Below are 14,374 nucleotides of genomic sequence, written 5' to 3' on the forward strand. Positions count from 1 at the left end.
TATTTGGGAAGGCATTTTTCAAATGGTGGGGTGCATCAACGCTGAGGAACAAAACCATCATAAATTCATTTCTAGGTTCGAGCATAAGTGGGCTATCGGGTATTTACAAGGATATATGGCAAGTCATTGAATGGGTTATGGGGTATCTAATTTGGAAGAATCGAAATCTTAAAGTCTTTAAGAATGATAACTGGGCATCGTCAAAAGTGGTGAGTGAAATTTAAGTCAAAACGTATGAGTGGATTAATAACCGATCTAGACTTAAACCTATTGATTGGCACTAATGGTTACTCCGTCCTAACACGTTATCTTTCCCGTATGTAAATAATCGGGATCCAGGTTGAAGTAGCCTTGTAAAATTACAATTTAAGTTGTGTTGTATCATTGTAAATATAGGTTTTTTTTGTGTAGATTCGAGTCATAGTTTCGCGTGAGCAATCCCTATGCTCACCACTTTGTAATTTTGTTTATATTAATAAAAAGTTGCTTTAAAAAAATATATATATTTTATAAGTAGACTATTAATTTGAACAACTCAAAAAAAAAAAGTCAACTATTAAATTGAGATGAAGGACCAGAATATTTTAATTTTATATTTTACACTTATACTTTTATTTTATTTAGGCACGACGAATCTTGAAATTTTCACATTATAATGTTTTGTTTTTGTTTTTTAGTAAGCGAGGAAACCCTCATATGAACGAGCATAATGACTCCCCTATATAAGGTAAAACCTCGGGTAATCAAGCCCCCGAACACATTATAATGTTGTAGTAAATATATTTGTATTATTTGTTATATGGAAATAGAGAGGAAAAAAATTATAGGGCAAAACTTTCATTAAAAGAAAAATCTAATGGAAGGTGAGAAATTGAATCTGAGTCAGTGTGCACGCTAAATCTACAATTTACCAGCCAGATTATAAGATATCTCTTTATAAATTGCCATAAAAATATATTATAAACTTTACGTTTTACCATTACTTTTATATGGAGCAATTAAATTTTTCTTCAAATACTAGTGAAATGACCCGTGGAATCACGGGTTTGTTTAAACTAAACAGTTTAATGATATGTTTTAAGTATTAAGTGAACATAAATGCTAAAGTCATTTAGTTTAATGACCTATGGAACCACAAAGTCGAACTAAGAAACTCGTTAGCTGAACATTTCATCAAATACTTAAAATGCATATTAAACAATCCACATACAATCATAAGAGATAATATTGGTTGTCATTTTATTTTAAAAGTGTAAATTAAAATATAAATTTAGAATTGGTTTCCTTCTGCCTAGCTTTTATACATTCTCGTACTTAATTCAAAGTATTTAATTAAAATAATTCAAAATTATTTAATTTTAATAATTAAAATAATTATTAATAATATTTAATAATAATAATAATTAATTAATAAGATATAAATTTTAATTCAAAATTATTTAGATTAATGACCTCACCCACCATGCTTAGATTTTTTTCTTTTATTTTTTGATTTTTTTTAACAAAAGAAATAGTCCAATAATGACATCATCATTATAGGATTTTAATAGAAATTATAGATGCAATCAATCAATTTTGATTATAAGTTTTTCTTTTAATTTTTCTTCTTTCAAAAAATTTCATTTCATATAATAATGAGTGTAATTGTGTTTCTATTACGTCTATTAAATAAGATAAGATAGTCTCAACTATGAACAAAGTATTTTTTTAAAGATATATTTTCTCTGATGAAAAATGTTGTTATTAATAGAGTGTTACCTTTTTATGATTACTGGCATTTATGTTATTCTTAAAACTTTTTTTATTCTTTATATTGAAAGAGAAATCGATGCTATATTTACTACAATTACTTTGACTTTACAACTTTGACTTTCAAGAAATGTAAACGCATTCAACTTCTAAGAAAAAAAATAAGAATTATCCTCACTGATCTTGTATTTTATTATAAGTTTTATCAATAGTTAGCTAATCATAACTACTCCCTTCGTCTCATTTCAATAGTCCACAGACAAAAAACACGTAGTTTTAGGAAATTCCACTAACTTCATTTCTCCACCAATGAAATATCCTCTCTCTCTCTCTCTCTCTCTCTCCAGATCCACCAATGAAATATCTTCTTTCCTTTCTATTTATGAAAGTGGACAATCAGAATGGGACAACCCAAAATGAAATACTGCCCCATTGGAATTAGACGGAGGTAGTATTTAATATCGACAAACTAGTTCGTGATATATGCCTCTTTGTGTACATAATTTACTAACGGTTATAGATTATATTTGACTAAATTTATGGAGTATATTGGTTTGCTTCGTACATCTATTCCATTTAAAACCTTTATGATTGTTAACATCTTTTCTAAATATATATATATATATATTTTTTTTTTTACAATTTATACATAGAGTTGATATTGCAATTATCTAACTATTGACTAGCGTCACAATCCACTAATTTTTTTAGCTCAACCCATTAAGCTTGTTACCCATTAAGAGATATCAACCCAAAATCAAAAAAATCAAAGAATTTTATGGAAGCTAATATATCTCTACTCTCTACTATATATATATATATATATATATATATATATATATATATATATATATATATATATATATATATATATATATATATATATATATATATATATATATATATAATATAATAATAATAATAAACACAAAAATAAATCATTTTATCCTCTAACAAGTAATCCTAGCCTTCCATTTCTAATTAGTCTCTAAATCTAGACCATTAAAATTTCCACACATCGTGATTATGACCTCGATCTCAAGGATTAACAAGAATGAGACTAAAATACCCTCTTAAATAAAAAAAAGGACGGGATCAAAATGATAAATTAGGGGCTCTGTAAAATTGTGTTCATTCACGATGAAAGAAAGGAAAAAACACCCTAATTTTCTCTAAAAAAACACATGACTAGCTTCAAAATCGAGATTACATCTTCATTAATAATCAAAGATTCATGAATCAAATAATCAAAAACTATACTATGATCGTTGATTCTATAGTAGCAAACCCTAATTTCGGCGTCAAATTGGTTCAAACCCTAGAGATCGTTCAACTGGTGAAGAATCCAATTAAAGAACTGCAATTGGTGAACTTAGATTTTAATGCGATATGAACATATCACTTTTGGATATGGAATCAGGTAATCAATTCATATGATATTCAATCGAGTTTTAGATTAATGTTAATAGTTCGTGATCATAGGTTACCCTGTTAATAATATTATAGGATGTTAAAACAAACGCGGATATTGGAAATATCATATCAAATCACAGAATTGTGAATCGGAAATCAGATTGGAAGCAGGTACCAAAAATTAGGTTTATATAGGTAGAGGTATTTATCAATAAGTTATACAATTTCTAATCTTTATTGCAGTTGTACAATGAGTTTGTGATGTAATGTGTTGTAATTTTGAACTGTTTGTTTAATGTCGTTACATACGTCTGAGATGGAGGAGCCCATATGAAGATATATTTTCAAATTTTCAACTACTAATGCACGTGTTTGAACATAAGAGTAGTTCTCCATAACAAAAAAAAAATGTGTATTTTTGATTTGTGAAATATCATTCAGTTGTTCATTGTTATTTGTTTACCTGTGTAATGGCTTTTGTGTGTTATGTTATTAGGACATCAACATATGAGATCAAGTCAATGCTCTTGATTACAGCCACTAAATGGGCAAGAATTGAGAGGCTATAAAGGGAATTTAAGTATGTAAACAGTCATAAAATTGTATCTAAAATCTGTTCGTTTGTTTGTGTCATCAGTGGTGTGAAATTTTCTGCACAAGAGGAGCAGACAGTGGTACAACTTCAGAGAGAATTTGGAAACAAATGGGCAAGAATTGAGAGGCCATTCGCCCTGAAGAACAGATAATGATGTCAAGAATCGTTGGAGTAGCAGGCTGAAATGATTGACTCGAGTTCTTCGTACGCCCTCACGGTCATCGCCATCAAAGTCCCAAAAATCGCATAATCTGCCCTTCATAAAGTTGTGTGAAGTTTTCTGCACAAGAGGAGCAGACAGTGATACAACTTCATTTCAGAGAGACTTTGGGAACAAATGGGCAAGAGTTGCAACCTATTTACCTGGAAGAACAGATAATGATATCAATAATTTATGGAGTACTGTTGGCTCAAGTTCTTCATTTGCCCAATCGCCACCGAAGTCCCAGAAATCGCATATTGCATCCCTTGACCTTCATAAAGTTCCCACCTTTGAGGTAATTTTTTTTACTTTTACTCGTGTTATTATTCACTTTTAATATTTACTACAGTTATATAACAATTTACATCAATAAAATACAGGAGGAAAGAAGTATGAATGACGAGTTATATGATCAGCTTGTACAAGCCGGCTAAGGCGGAAAAATCCAAACGTGAAGCTTTTGAAGAGTCGATCAGGGCGCAGGAAAGCAGAAAAGGATGCCGTTGAGGCTAAATTTGGGGTAGACTTTAACTCCCGTCTCTTTATATGGACCTTGAATTTTTTATAACGGAAGAATTAACTTCGGAGTCAGATACATACTCTTTTGGTATATAGTTTTTTAGATGTTTTCCCTCTATAGCTGAAACATTATCCCAATCGACCTTCATAAGTAAATTTGGTTACAATTTTGCATCTCAAACTTCTTTTAATGAGATGCAATTTTGTTATCATAACTTTTTGCTGCTTCCGACCACGCATTTTATAGCACATGTAGAGAATATGACTACAACATTTTTAGTGTATGGGTCAAAGGGGATTTGATAGCATAATAACTGCATCATATGTTTAAAAATCATAATGAAGTCTTGAATGACCCGGAGTTGGTTGGTTTCTAAAATTAGGACTTGGGACCAAATTTACAAGTAGATGCTGCCATTTTATCTCACAACATGCTCTAATGGTTAGTCACCGATGCCTATCTTATTAATTTGACTTTGCTATACTTATATTGTTGAAATCTTTCTTATTTTATGCTAAAGGTAGCAACATGGGTGGGTGGGTCCGGTAATATAGTGAATCATTTGATATATAGAATAGTGAACTCATATTCCTTTAATTAGTGTGCTTCTACAAGTTCTAAGCTTAACAATCCATTTGTGTGGGCATGCATGTGGCTAATGTAACTGTGAAAGTAGTTGAGTGCTCAGCTCAAATGAAAGGTGGCAATGGCCGCAATTCAAATGGTTCTACCTAATGCTATTTATTGTAATTTCTTGCAGGCAGATACGTTACGCGCCATTACCTTTGAGGAGATTCAGAGTATGCTCACTTAAAACAAACAACTTTCACTCTCTACACATTTCATCAACATGTTACGAAATTAGATTCATGGAGTAAGCATTGTGGGAAACTCAAAACTTAACTAGAAATCAAAGCTTTTTTCCAGTACTATGATTGTCTACTTTGTGTTATTTGTTTTTTTCAGGTTATAATTTGCTTGATTTATTATGAATAATTGAACATTTTATCTAAAATCCCAAAGCAATACGGTTCTGTTGATTTTGCTAACGATTTAATGTTTTCGCTCTATTTAACCGTAACCATCAATTGCGACTCATAAAACTTGCAACAACAACAAATATCATAATGGTCAAGATGTCCCTTAGATGCCAAAGTTTGTCAATATTATATTATTATTGATTATAAAATCAGTAAGTTAATGCGAAATTCCCTTTTTACTTGATAGAACCTTTCATTTGCAAGTATTATTATTATTATTATTTTAAATGTATTAGTGATATTGATATGGATCTTGTTTTAGATTCAAAGTGCAAGTGTTGTTTTGGTTAAGGTAGAGATGTAACAATATTAGTTTTTTGCATTGAGTTTGAGAGGTTCACTAAAAACTACAATACTTGGTATACTTGATTGTATATATATTTATATGGGAAATAAAACGTTAAGTTTAAGAAGAAAGTATAAAGCATGATGTTATTTGTGTTTATGATTTTATTTGTTTTGATTTTGTCAACAGCTATACAACATTATTTTATAATTTGGTCTCATTAAACCATTCAAATAATATAATATATCAGTTTATGAAGTTTCAAATTTATTCTTGATTAGTCTCATAAAAAAGTTCCGCGAATTCGCGGGCATTAAGCTAGTATATATATATATATATAGAATGGTGTGAAAACTTCAAGGATATCTCTAGAATTATGTACATATATACTTTGAAGTTTTAGTAGTACATTGATCTTAGTTATTCATTTAGTTTAATCCTAGTCATCTATTATGTAGTACTACGTAATATATAGTAGTATAAATATGGGTGGCTTTATTTGACACAACACACCTCAAAGTTCTTGTATTCTCTCTTATAAAGTCATCTCAATCAATGTAAATATTTTTCTTTATCTAGTTCTCAACTAGTTACCTGAATCGTTGAAAGGTCTGAGTAGGTTGAATTAATAGAGTCTAAGTGCCGAACGGGGAGCTTATCGAGATAAGTCCGTGACACTGAGCCCCCATCTTTAAATATGGGCTCCGCCACTGGATCAGATATAAATTGGATATTGCCATATCCACATTCATATTCACCTAAGTTTTGTATATGCTTTCAACTTAAAATCATCCGTCCATATTTATATCCATAAGATTAACCGGTTTAGTGGATATGATATCCATTAGATATTAAAAAAATGTTAAAATATTCTTATACGAATTACATATGTAACCTCTATGTTTATCTGGTTACACGCATGCCTGTTTTGTTCTGTGTTTTGTAACCTTTTTGATAGGCTCTTCCATAAATGGAAGTCTTGGTAATAAAGTTTTCATTTTTTTCAAAATATATAAATATAAAATTAAAATAAAATAAAATCATATATTGTCAATTATACAATGTGTAATATTTCTAATTTATTTGAGCGAACATATGAGAAGAAGATACATAAAGTTACTTGCTAAATACCAAACCATACTAAATTTTCTTTTCGAAAATAATTCTAAATCATAAATATTTTTTAAAAACCGCCGTTAGAAAATTTTAAAATATGCAAGTCAACATTCACCAATTCACAACCTTGTTACTTCAACAAATTGTTTTGTTCATTCAAGAACCTACAAATTCATTCAACGACCTTCTTTCTCCCACAAAATGTAGGGTTTATTCAAAAACCCACAAAAACGTAGGTGAAAAATTTACAAACTTCATTCAAACAACCATAATGGATAGAATCAATGCTTTGATAATGAAGTTATCTGTCACGTGTTGTCTTTCCTTCCAACGAAAAATGTAGTTGCAACTTCAATTTTATCTCGAGACGGTTGAATTTATGGTCCCGTACTTGATCTAGATGATAGAATCTACATGTACTCATCAAACAAAGCTGAAAGCTCAAAGCCTTTTCTTGATTTTATTGACAGAGTTTTAACCCTAAATAAGTCAAAAACATTTGTTAAGTTCAGACTGCGCATACAAGATTCTACTGCTAAAAGTTTGTGCAGAATTAACAGGTTAATTCAAGATGCAATCTTAAATAATGTTTCAGAACTTAATTTGGATATTCATCTTGGTAATTATCGTACTGATGATTACCATGTATGTTTAGAGATTTGTAACAATGATTCATTGAGAGTGCTAAAGATCATAACTGGAAATGGGCTAAAGATGCCCGTTTTGAGGTTTGCTTTCTAGATCTTAAAACATTGGATGCTAAGGTTCTTTTTCAGTTTCCATGTGATGGTTTCTTTGATAATTTATTTACATGATTACCAAGCTTCCATAAATTTCGGTTTCTGCGGTATTCATCGATATCTATGTCAAAATCATTATCAATATCGGTGGGACCGACTTGAAAAACATTGGAATTAGAGTTATACATCGAGAATCTTAATGATTGTGACGCTAAGATTGTAATAGATGCGCTACATTTGGAGCATCTCAGACTTCAAAAAGGTTTTAATGGATCATACATGTTGAAAAAGAATTCCGCAGTTACTTACTGTAGGAAACTACAGGGAGATTTACTCGTACTTTTAGGTGCTATAGATGCGATATATAATGGAAGGCGTACACGTTTTAAACAGTTATTAAAGGCTATCAGTTTCCGTAAAGACGTCAAAGGTCGGTTCGATTTGTAATTGTTGATGTTTATTTGTCTTGGAGAATCATACTTGCTAACTATTTTATATTTCTTATGTAGATAAATTTTTTTTTTTTTTTTTTTTTTTTTTTTTTTGCCTGAATTGACAAAATTGGAACTTATTATTCACAATAGTACTAGCTGGAAGTTAACGTTGTTGGCTTGATTGTTGTTCAAGCTTGGAAGTCTTATCTTTAATAATCAAGATAAGGCTTTAAAAGATACCGATCGATTGCGTATAGAAACTTTAACCAATTTTATGTTACTTAATAAATAGTAGTTAATCATTTTAAATATGAGTTTTGTCAATTGGAATTGACATATATGATGTTGGGTAGCTAGTTAACATGAGTATTTTAGTCAAACAGTTGTGACTTGCTGACTTTTATGCAAATTTATATACACATATAATATGTACATCATTAGCATATCAATTTCTGTCCATGAGAAGTTTTTAAGTAACTATTTTAACCCAATGTTTTGATAGGATAAAAGCTTAGAAGACATAATAGAAGATATTGAATTGACCGAACAACCATACAAAGTTCCTTCTTGACTTCTTATTTATCACTGTGTGTCAACGAGACGAAGATCAAGAAGCTCGGGAAACTAGATGCGAACGAATTGTTGGAGTATATTAGGGCTAACACAAAAGTTTTGGAAAAGTTAACCTTCAATTCTAGTTTTTTTCATAATAAAAGATGGTAATGGTATAATGTAGGAATGAATAACCTGATCTCTAATGGGTAAAATTTTCATCTACTTAGATGCTTATAACTTTTTGTTTTAATGGGTAAACTTTTGAACTACTTAGATGCATATAATTTCTTTTAAGTTTATTGTGTATTGATGGATTTAATATGCAATGCAATTTGGGTAAAATGTAAACTGCATATAACCTTTTGTGGAATTTACTTTGTGAATGGATTATGCAAAGCCAAATATTGAAGTCAATGCAGCATTGAGTTCTCTTATATTTTTCGTTCTTTTTCAAATTCTTCATCTGCATTCGAACTCTTCACAGTGTATATGTATATTTGATTCACAGACAACTTTAGGATTGAGGCAGGAATCACAATAAAACCCATTCAAAAATAGTTGAAATTGGTTTTCAGTTCTAATATATTTATTTTTTGGCTGCAACAAACACTACTACTCACAATATCAAGGCTCTACAATACCATATAAAACATGTTAAAACATGTAGGAAATATGTATACGACATATAACATCTATTAAGACTGGATGTCATAAGACATATAACACATATATGTAGGAAATATGTATACGAAACTGTAATAAAACATGTCATCACAAAATAATAATCAGATTGCTAATAAATAAAAAGAGAGTTAAAAACGATCTAACCGATATTAAGGTTGAACCGGGCTTGTGTTTGATACAATTCCCTTAAACAGATTCTTCGTCTGTTCCCAGGGTACACCGGTCTGAAGCAGCGTACTACCGGACTTGAATACTTGCCTGAAAGGTAACCGGAACGGTGGCTGAGAGGAAAACTCAGATCATAAAAGAATGCTTATATGATTTTTGGTGTATCTTTCTTCAAAGCATAAGGCATTTATTTATAGTGGAGACTATAGCCTTAGGTTTGTTCTCACAATCGATGTAGGACAAAATACTAAAACTTCTAGATTTTGCACCAAGCTGACAACTTTAAGATTCGATATCTTATTCACCTTTAATCCGTTTTGGACACTCTTTAACTCGTTTTAAAACCCTCGTCAAGGACTACAAAACACACTAAATAGTTACTATTATATGTCACTCGAAAATATAATTATCTATGTCCCAATTTTGGTGAAAACACACATTTTTCATCAAGTTTTTCCAACAATCCCCCACATGAATGGAGATCGATCTCAGAAATAACAATATTCCGATTAAGTTTCAGCGGTTGAATCTTGCATACGATAAGTAGGTGTTACCCTTTGAACTTTCGCTTGTGAAAGCGCACTTAGTCTACTGGCTCTGAGTAAATGGCGATGTCTTTGAACTCGTCTGCCGTTTGTGTAGGCGATAATACGCTTCACACAAGACTCTCCCTGAAAACGTCAAGTCCTAATAGTTATGTTCGTTATAGTCATGAGCATTAGCCTGGTTCTACGAGAGCTTATCAAGTATTGTGCCCCAACAATACCCTTCGAAGCGACCCCACTTCTCTCTCACATAGGTGATTCACCACCAAATGGCTACTGATTAACCACGCATGGTTTTCAGTTGAATTATTAAAAGCCATAGGCTTATCCTCTTACTTGTCACTTTTAGGAATGGACTAGGAAGTATACTCTCAATTAGTAAACTCCCTTTAAAAGGTGTAAGGGTTGCTAGTTTAGTAATTAACTCCCCCATAATGATTTCGCCAGTTTATTTAAGTAGGTTGTCCTATTGAACTCAGATCTTGGGATCTCCAGTCAATTGAGTTAGGTTTTCCTTCATATAAACTTAGCTTTTCAAGGGCTTCAGTCCCATTCTCACGCACGACTCATACACTAATTCTCTGCTTAAGCCTTTTTTTTCAGCGGATCTGCAGCATTATCCTTTGACTTCACATAGTCAATAGTGATAATTCCTTTAGAGATTAGTTGTCGTACTTTATTATGTCTATGTCTCATATGTTTATTCATACCATTACACATTGTAATATGAGCTCTACCAATCATCGATTGGCTATCACAATGTATACATATAGCCGACATCGGCTTAGGCCATCTGGTATATCTTTAACGAATTGACGTAGCCATTCTACCTCTTCACCAGCTTTATCTAAAGCGATGAATTCTGATTCCATCGCGGATCTAGCAATAACCGCTTGTTTAAATGATTTCCATGATATAGTCGCACCTCCAAGTGTGAATACATACCCACTTGTCGCTCTGGAATCATTCGTATCAGATATCTAGTTTGCATCACAGTGCCCCTTGATCACTGCAGGGTATGTGTTACTGACTTAACTCTAATGAGATGTACTTGGAATACTCTTGTATCTACTTAGCTTGCTTGTAACATATGCTAAGTCGAATCAAGTATAACTCAATAGATACATTAGAACGCGTTATCATGTATCATGTTCTTGATATCAAATACAAGACACCCCTACATTTTAAAGCTATTCGTTTGTTTATATTACACAACTAACTAGGGTTACTGCTTATCTTTTCAAAGCTTCCCCCACATGTCTTGCAACTTGATATCATAATCATATATATCTAATATGATTCTAATCAATCAAGCGTTCAAATGCCCACACATAAGATTTGTATCTTTTGTGATCCATATTTTAGCATATTTGAGCAATTCTTAGTCATATTCTTGGTTTGACCTAGAGACGTTGAATTTAGAAAACTTAACAAAAGTTTCGCACTCAAATTATATTTGCATCTGAATACTGATTAGGTGATTCAAAATCTCAAGATAATAAAATAATAAAGATTGACATCTTTATATTTATAATTATCTTCAGTATCATAATTCACATAACATGTGAATAATTCACATCATCGATGATGTTCACAATATACCAAATCCTTCTATTACTGAATGAAAATGATTTTTTCATTAAAAAATTCAACACAATGAAATAATATTTGTTAATTGATCTCTGCAGATGATCATCATTAACAAGTCTAAGTCTAGTACGCCATAGAATTCAAGACTAAAGCATGAGAATTTTAGATACATCATTCATGTTCTCCATAGCTTTTCTCACAAGGAATGTCATATCATATCCCTTGTATAATGATAAAATCGACTTCATATACGTAAACATCACCTTAAATATACCAATTTAGTGGGTTTCAAATATCACGTATATCTTTTTATACATTCAGTTTTAGTTCATTTATAAGCATAATGTGTATGCTATATGTAACGACCCGCTAAAATCACTATTGACGCGGTACGTTATTCATTGATTTCATAGTGAGGTTTTAACCTCTACATGATATGTTTTGTAAACATTGCATTCTTTTGAAAAGGCACACCATAAATGAATATCTAATTCTAAGGTTTTTGACATCTGATGATTTCTACATATAGACAATCACCGTAAATAATAGTTTACAATAATAGATTCGTTGACAATGCAGTCAAAATAAGATACATGGTGATGATTTTGTGAATGCAAAGTTTTCTCGAATAAAGCATGTATGACTCCATGCACATATCTTGTATAATGTATAAGCAAACAGCGGAAGACTTCTAGGAACCTGAGAATAAACATGTTTAAAAGTGTCAACTCAAAGGTTGGTGAGTTCATAGTTTTAATATTACGCATAATTTGTATATAAAGATGGACCACAAGATTTCAGTTGTTTCATCCAAAGCATTTATCAAAATATTCTACGAAATTGAGCACCCTGGTAACTAAACTTAACGTATATATAATAAGTACCCCTGTTTTAACATATATGCAACCAACATGTACAATACACGCAACCCAACGTGTAATAAACTCAAATAGCATACGTCCGCTTTATAGTTCAGGCTAGGGTTTCTATACCTGGAACGGACGGGGATGTCAAGCCCTATGGATCCATATATAACTACTCGCGCCCACCAGTTCTTATAACCGGCAGTTACTAGTTACCAAAGCTAAGGGATTTTCGGTTCAAACTCAGTGTAGAATTTAGTATGTACTTGTGTCTATTGCGTTTAAAATAAAGTGCATGTATTCTCAGCCCAAAAATATAGATTTCAAAAGCTATTAAAAAGGGAGCAAATGAAACTCACTGTTCAATATTGAGATTCAATATTGTAGGTAAATTGCGTAGACGTAACGATAATGGATGATTGTATGGTTGGTCTTGGATTCACGAACCTTAAAGAAACAAGCTTTTAAAAAAAAATTATGTCACTGCCCGCGCTAGAACCCGTGACCTCTCGTTCCCCGACCAAACACCCAACCATCTGCTCTGCTTCTCATTTATGTTTTAATTCATACCCTACATCTATATAACTAATGTATATGTCTACTTCTTCATCATTGTTAACCATCATCAATCAACATCATCATTTCTTAATTATCATCATCATGAATCTTCATTACCATCATGTACACCATTATAATCATATCATAATGATCATCATCATCTACACAGTACGTCATCATCATTCTCATTTCTTCTTTTCATCACAGAAATGGAAAATGAATAGCTGCAGTCTATCGAGTCATTCGAAAAGAAATAAAGGAGAAAAATGTTGTAGCTTGTTCGTGATTTCATGAAGGTGATCGGTTGTGGTGGGTTTCAACTAGAAAATAGTAACAGCGAGTAGCAATAGCAGGAGTGGTTTTAATGGTGGTTTACTACGGTTGAGATGGTTGTCGAAAACAGAAATCGGAGACAGGAAAACCCTAGCAGCTGTAAAAGCTTCTTCGTTTGTTGTTATCGGACAAAGAACGTATGGGAAGTAGCAAAATGGGTTTGGTTTGGTTTGATTTGATGTGGGTTTCGTACAACAACAGAACTAATAGAAGATGGTAGTGGCAATTGATGGTGGTTATCGACATATGGGTTTGTAGTGGTGGTGAGCCAAAGGGTGATGGTGTGTTGGTTTTTATGGTGGTTGAGCATAACCACAAAGAACAAGTAATAGCAGTTAGAAACACATTAATATTAGCAAAACGTAGCATGTTGGTTTATGTTGGTAATTGGACAGGAAATGAAAACAGAAGTAGAGATAGTTTTGGGGTGATGGTCATCGAGCAAGAATAGGAAAACAAGAGTACCACTTGTAGTTGTTGGATGAGGAATGGATGCATGTAAATATATGTAGAATTAGGATGTTGAAAGGGACAAGCTGGGTGTAACATCTATTAACAAATAAATTCTCAACGTGAATAATTAATTTAATAGCCATACTTTGTCATCTTCACCTCGTGACACACCACAAGACTTTAAAACCCGTGACTGTGTTTTTGAGTGATAAAGAAAGGAATATATATATATATATATATATATATATATATATATATATATATATATATATATATATATATATATATATATATATATATAATAGAAAATGTAATTTCAATTGTGTGCATGAGTTGTAATCACGAATTAACACCTTTTACCTTTTCTTCTTTATAACCAAATAGTAATAATTAAAAGTATAATGTAGATGTATGATGGTAGGCATGTGTTTATGTGTATGTGTGTTATAAGTTAGGAAATGAAAAAGTAACGAGTAGACAACAAGTAACATGTGGGTTGGTGATGTGATATCCACTCATGAATATTATAT

The 14,374-nt window shown here is 31.6% G+C and overlaps 1 long non-coding RNA gene across 2 annotated transcripts; it reads left to right on the top strand.

The window, feature by feature from the left end:
* Positions 1 to 2,874: 2,874 nt before the first annotated feature.
* On the top strand, positions 2,875 to 4,545 carry LOC139877007 (uncharacterized). Of its 2 annotated transcripts, XR_011768410.1 has the most exons (4): positions 2,875 to 3,169; positions 3,256 to 3,333; positions 3,800 to 4,254; positions 4,340 to 4,545. It is a non-coding gene; the product is annotated as an uncharacterized lncRNA (long non-coding RNA). The 2 variants fall into 2 exon arrangements; XR_011768409.1 differs by having other exon boundaries at positions 3,256 to 4,254.
* Positions 4,546 to 14,374: the final 9,829 nt, after the last annotated feature.

This window comes from Rutidosis leptorrhynchoides, chromosome 11, assembly GCF_046630445.1.
Source record: "Rutidosis leptorrhynchoides isolate AG116_Rl617_1_P2 chromosome 11, CSIRO_AGI_Rlap_v1, whole genome shotgun sequence".
NCBI classification, from domain to species: Eukaryota; Viridiplantae; Streptophyta; class Magnoliopsida; order Asterales; family Asteraceae; genus Rutidosis; species Rutidosis leptorrhynchoides.